The following is a 6,000-nucleotide window of genomic DNA, read 5'->3' on the forward strand; positions in this document are numbered from 1 at the left end:
AACTTATCTAAATTGAGCTCTCCACTGTTAACAGAATGTTTTGAATTAGCTTCTCAAATTCTTTTCAGTGTCTTAGCTGAGAAAATTATTCTGATGGATATAATAAGTGAAATTTAATAAGAGATTGGAGGGTGAAGAGAAAAGACCAGACTGGAGCTAGAGGGATCACTAGCTTCTATGTGGTGCTGAGCAGGGTTCTTCAATGCAGCTGTCCAGAGGGTAGAAATCTACATTTTTCATAATTTTGCCTATATGTAGTACAAGTACTGGTAAATACTGAGGAAGGAATCAAAAGATCACTACTCTTGAATTGCAACTAGAGGCAGCTAACACCTGAATCAGGATAACCAAGTTTGAATTTGATATCAGATACTGGCAATGAGACCTGGGACAACTCATTTAGTCTATTTGCCTCAGTTTCACCATCTGTAAAATGGGGATAATAATGGCCTCTACCTCCCAGGCTTATTATAAGAATCAAATAAGGTAATATTTACAAAACTCTTTACAAACTTTAAAGTGCTATGAGTACATAAATATATAAATGTAAAATGTATATATGCATGTATGTGTATATGTAATGTATGTATGTCCAACTTCCACACTAACATAGTGCTAAGTAGCCCAGTCTCTAGTGAAGTAGTCTCTCCAACCCTTTGGCATTCATCCTGCTCCCCCTTAGAGACAGAGCAATTTTGCCATTACACTAAAGGATTTTTCAGCTGCAAAGCCAAATTATCTCAATAGACTATTTCCCTTTTACCCATGTATTCTAACTGTCCAACTAGGTAAATATGCTCTGGACTTCTATCTGATTAGAACATGTCCAGGTCATCTTTTGTTTTCAAAAATAATTAATCAACATACATTGTACAATGTCCAGGTGCTCTGTACTACTATACAGCCTTCCTTCCCATCCATCAAAGAACTGAAAGAGGAAACTCTTGGATTAGAGGAGGAGGTAAAGAAGATGACCTCTGAGATTTTTTTCTGCTCTGGGCTATTTTAGTTTTATGACTCTTGTCTTACTGGAGCTGGATAGCTCCACTTATCACAGAGGTTAAAAAAAAAACAAATATTCTGCTATTAGTGTTTACCTAAACTAACTAGAAATGGAGAGATTTGATTTTTTTCTTTAAACCCAAGATAATTAAAGGAATTTTCCCTTGTATGAATCTCATTAAATGATTGCTGATTTAAAAAAAAAAAAAAACAACAACTGATTTTAGGAAAATAATGACAGAAATTTCTTTGGTTGCATAGAACAAAGGAGTGACTTTGGAACTTAAGAAGCTTCAACAAGCATTTACTAATTGCCTTATTCTGTGCTACAATGGATAGCTGGGAATTTGGAAGATTAATATTTATGAGCTGAAATCTGGCCTCAGTCAGGTTAGCTATGTGACCCTGAGTCAGTTACTTAATTCTGCCTGCCTCAGTTTCATATATGTAAATAAACTGGAAAAGGAAATGCTAATCTCTCCAGTATTTTTTTTTTTTCAAGAAAACCCCAAATGGGATTACAAAGAGACATAACTTAAAAACCAACTAAACAGTAACCCTAATCTGCATATGTTAAGGTGATCTGTCCACACCTAATTTATAATCCTAATTTCCTCCCAAAATGCTTCTTTGTCACTCAGAGATCCATAAAACCTCTCTCTTCAGTATTTATTGATCATCACCAACTAATATCCTCCTCCTCCTTTTCTTCTCTGTCTCTGTTTCTTTCTGTGTCTCTGTCTCTGCCTCTGCCTCTGCCTCTTTCTCTTTACCTCTCTCTTTTTGTCTCTCTCAGGCATTCAAGTGTGTGGTGAAGTCACCTTAAATCATCTTAAAAGCCAGTTGTGAAAATTTCAGTGTGAGAATTTATATCTTGGACAATGATGCAAATCAGGGTTTGATTTATTATTGTGTTGATTGTCTGGACTTAATAGTGATAGAGAAAATGTTGATGATGGAGATTAAAATGTTACATTTTTTTCCCCTTCAGAAAGCCAGGTATTAAACCTTTACCTGTGTACTTCTGGATACACTCCACCCAATGTACAGTACCAGACACTAAGACAGAACCATAAAACAGGAATGAAGGTACAGATTGTTCATTTAAAATGTAACTCTATTTACATGTATCTGCAGTAATGAACTCCTCTGGAACTATAGACAAAATGTCACAAAGAAAAACCTTCCCAGATGGCAGACCAAGAAGGGGCGGGATCACAGTGCCTTGGGTGGGGCTTTTTTCTTATCTAAAGAACAACTTAGGGCAGAAGAGACCAGATGGTTGATTTTGATATGACATACATACATAAGGAAAGAGCAATTTTAAGCTTTAATAGCTAAAACTTCTAGACCAATTTGTACTTTTTAGCCCTATCTTGTTTTGCTACACCTTATCCACTCTTAGTAATTTATTAAGGTTGGCAAGATCTTCCAAAAGGGTTTCCTGAGAGCTGACTCAAAATATTCAAGATAAGAACAGAGTTCTAAAAGATCTCCAGAGATATGTTAAAATATCTACCATAGGAGCTAAGGTAAAATAATTAAAAAAAAAAAAAATAAACTTCTAAAGTAATTTTTTTTAATTTTTTAATGGATCTGTTGTTATTATGACTTCGTTTCTAAATGTACCCTTTCACCTTCCACTCCTCATGAAGCCATTCTTTGTAACAACAACAATAAATTAAAAGAAAAAAGTTTTGCAAAATTAACACATATCAACCAAGTTTGACAATGTGTGTTATGTTCTACACCTCTGTAGGAGGTAAATTTTCTCATTTTTCCCCTTGGAGCTCTTTGGTCATTATAATTACAATCTTCAGTTTTTATCATTTATTGTTCTTTTAATTTGCATTGTTGCATACATTGTTTATACTGTTTTCCTGGTAGTTAAGTGAATAGAACTTTGGGCCTGGACAGTCCCTTTAACCTGTCTGCCTTTCCTTGACAATAAAATAAGGATAATAGCAATACCTACCTCATAAGAATTATTGTAAATTTCAGATGAGATAAAATTTGTACTGTGCTTAGTAAAGTGATAAAGTGTCTGCACAAAGAAAGTGCTTAATAAATGCTTGTTCCTTTTCCTCTGTTTTTCCTGGGTTCTGCTTACTTTACTCTGCATCAGTTCATATGTTTTCATATGCTTTTCTGAGTTCTTATTTCATATAGCACAGTCATAATTATAGTCTCTTCCCTCTGTCCCACACTACACACAGACACACACATATACACACACACATCTATCCACACAAAAGATATGGGAGGTATAGAAAACTGATTTTTTTTTTAATCCCTCACCAACAGAAAAGCAGCACAGCACAGTAGATAGAGAGCCAGCTTCAAAATTAAGACAATTTTAGGTAAAGTCCTACCTCTGATTATGTCTCATTATATGTGTGCATGAGCCTACACAAAGAACTTAAGCTTCTCAGGTTCTTGGGTGACTATCAAAGACTGAAAGTTGCAGAAATATTGTGGCTCTGCTTTGGTGAAAGCAGTTCCATACATCAAGTAAATTATTAGTCAAGCAAAAATAAACCCCAAGTAAAACAAACTGCACTGACAACCTGAAACAACAGAACAATCAGTGAATAGCAGCTGTTGGGCAACCATGATGTAGACCATGAATATGGTATGGAATATGTATATGTATTCTTTTTATTTTAAAACTTATATAAATAGAAACTATTGGCTGTGAGTCAAGAATTTTAAAGACCTTAAATTATTTTTGATATTCAAATTTCAAATTATTTATTATCATTCATAATTATCCAAGGAAAAAAAAAAGAAATATTTTCAATTTAAGAAGCAATATTTGAGCAACTGATATTGCAAGATCCTGTTTGAAAACCACTACAAAGACAAAAAGAAAAAAAAAATTTCTTAAATTTTCCTCAGGTTATAGTTGCTTTTCACCAATAATTTTACTATCATTTTCTATGATGAGATCTAAGGTACACATAAAACATTACCTTATAAATATCTATAATTTCTGCAAAACCTCCCCATTTGTAAAATAAAGAGGTTAGATTAGATGGTCTGGAAGGTGCCTTACAATTCTAGTGTTCTGAGTGATCCAGTGATAACCCATCCAGATTAGAGTCTCCAAATTGCTACCTTATACACTGAAATCTCATATTTTGCTTCAACTATTCTGTTCCACGCCTAAGGCATATCTCCTTGCCCCTACAATGGAATGCTGATACTTTCCCACATCTCTCTCAACCACCCAACTCGGAACCACTGACTCCTCAGTAGTTTCCAAAGCTCAGAAGCTATGTAAAATGTCCTTTCTTTTGCTCCTTCCCTATCAGTTATTAAATAAAAGAAACTGATAACTTGTCTCAATTGAGGGTAGGATAAGGAGAAAGAGAGATTTGTACAAGTGAAGAAAAAAAACTACTGATATGATTAGATTTTAAATTACAATTTGCTAAGGGATAACCAAAAGTGCTATTTGTCTAGTCCACTGTCAGGCTGAAATGGGCAGTTGAGTGGTATTATAAAATCAAGTCAATATTTATTAAGAATATACTATGTGTCAAGCACTCTGTTAAGCCCTGGGAATAGAGTGGGGGAGACACTGCTATTCTCAAGAAATTTGCCATTTAAAGGGAGACACAACATGCAAACAATTATGTAAAAAAAGAAAATAAATTGAAGCTGATCTTAGAAGGAAACTGATCTTAGAACTGAAAGTAATCAGACATTTTTTTTCTTGCAGAAAATGGGATTTTTGCTGAGACTTGAAGTAACCCAGAAAAGTTGAGTCAGAGATGAACACAGAAAACATTATAGGGAATAATCAATAAAAATGCCTAAAGTGAGAAATGGAAATCTTGTTAGAGAAACATCAAGGAGGCCATTGTCACTGGATAGGAAGAGTTTTACAAGATAAACAGAGGATTTTGTGTTAGATCCTTAAGGTAACGCTTTTTATTATTGATGTAGAGTGGCAACTTGAATAGATCTACATTTTAGGGTGATCACTTGAGTGAAGAAAGATGGACAGAAATAGAGGCAGAGAAGACCAATCTGCAATGCAGGAGTAAGGTGATAAGGGTCTGTATCGGGGTGATAGCAGTTTTAGAAAAGAGAAGGGTGCCCATGTGAAAGATGTCATACAATTGAAAGGACTTAACAACAGATGGGATATGAAGGGAGAGTGAGACGTTATGAATGACACTTAGGTTTCAAACCTAGATGACTGGGAAGATGGCAATCCTTTCACCATAAACAGGAATATATGGTAGAAGGGAGAGTTCAGGGAAATAGATAATGAGTGAACTTTTTGACAAATTGAGGATATTGTTGGATCTGGGAGGTAAGAAAACTTGTGTTTCAACCTGCCTTGGGCATTTGTAAAATGGAGGTGATAATAGCAACTACTTCACTGGGTTGTTGTAAGAATCAAGCATGATAATCTTGGTAAAATTCTTTGTAAATCTTAATATCCTAAATCTTCGTATAAATGGTAGCTATTTATATATGTACATACATATGCATATATACATATATGTATGTTTGTGTATATATATAATGTGTGTGTGTTAGAGTAGTATTTGCTCATACTAATTTCAGCCAATTTCAAAATTTTACTTTTCTAATTTCAGTCGATATTGTATTTACCTGAGCCGAACAGGTAACCCTGTAAGCCAGCAAAAGGCAAAAAAGAGGTAAGAACCAGGAGTTTGTCAGCAGATCAGCTTTGGAGTTTTTTCATTCTTATAAAGGAAAATAGGCCAGCCAACTCACAATCTAAAATGACTTGACATATTTTTATTTCTTTTTAAAAAAAGTTTGGGTTTTTTTGGATATGTTTTGTCTTGATACAACAGATGTTTACAAGCAAACCCACAAATAATTTCTGACACAAGACACTTCTGAACAAGCACCACACAACCTCCCCTAAAAAGTACATTCCCTGGTAAAATCATTAGTTATCAACTGCTAACAGAAAGAATTCATGTGTCTTTAATTTTTGACTGTATGGTAGTA

This window comes from Sminthopsis crassicaudata, chromosome 4, assembly GCF_048593235.1.
Source record: "Sminthopsis crassicaudata isolate SCR6 chromosome 4, ASM4859323v1, whole genome shotgun sequence".
NCBI classification, from domain to species: domain Eukaryota; kingdom Metazoa; phylum Chordata; class Mammalia; order Dasyuromorphia; family Dasyuridae; genus Sminthopsis; species Sminthopsis crassicaudata.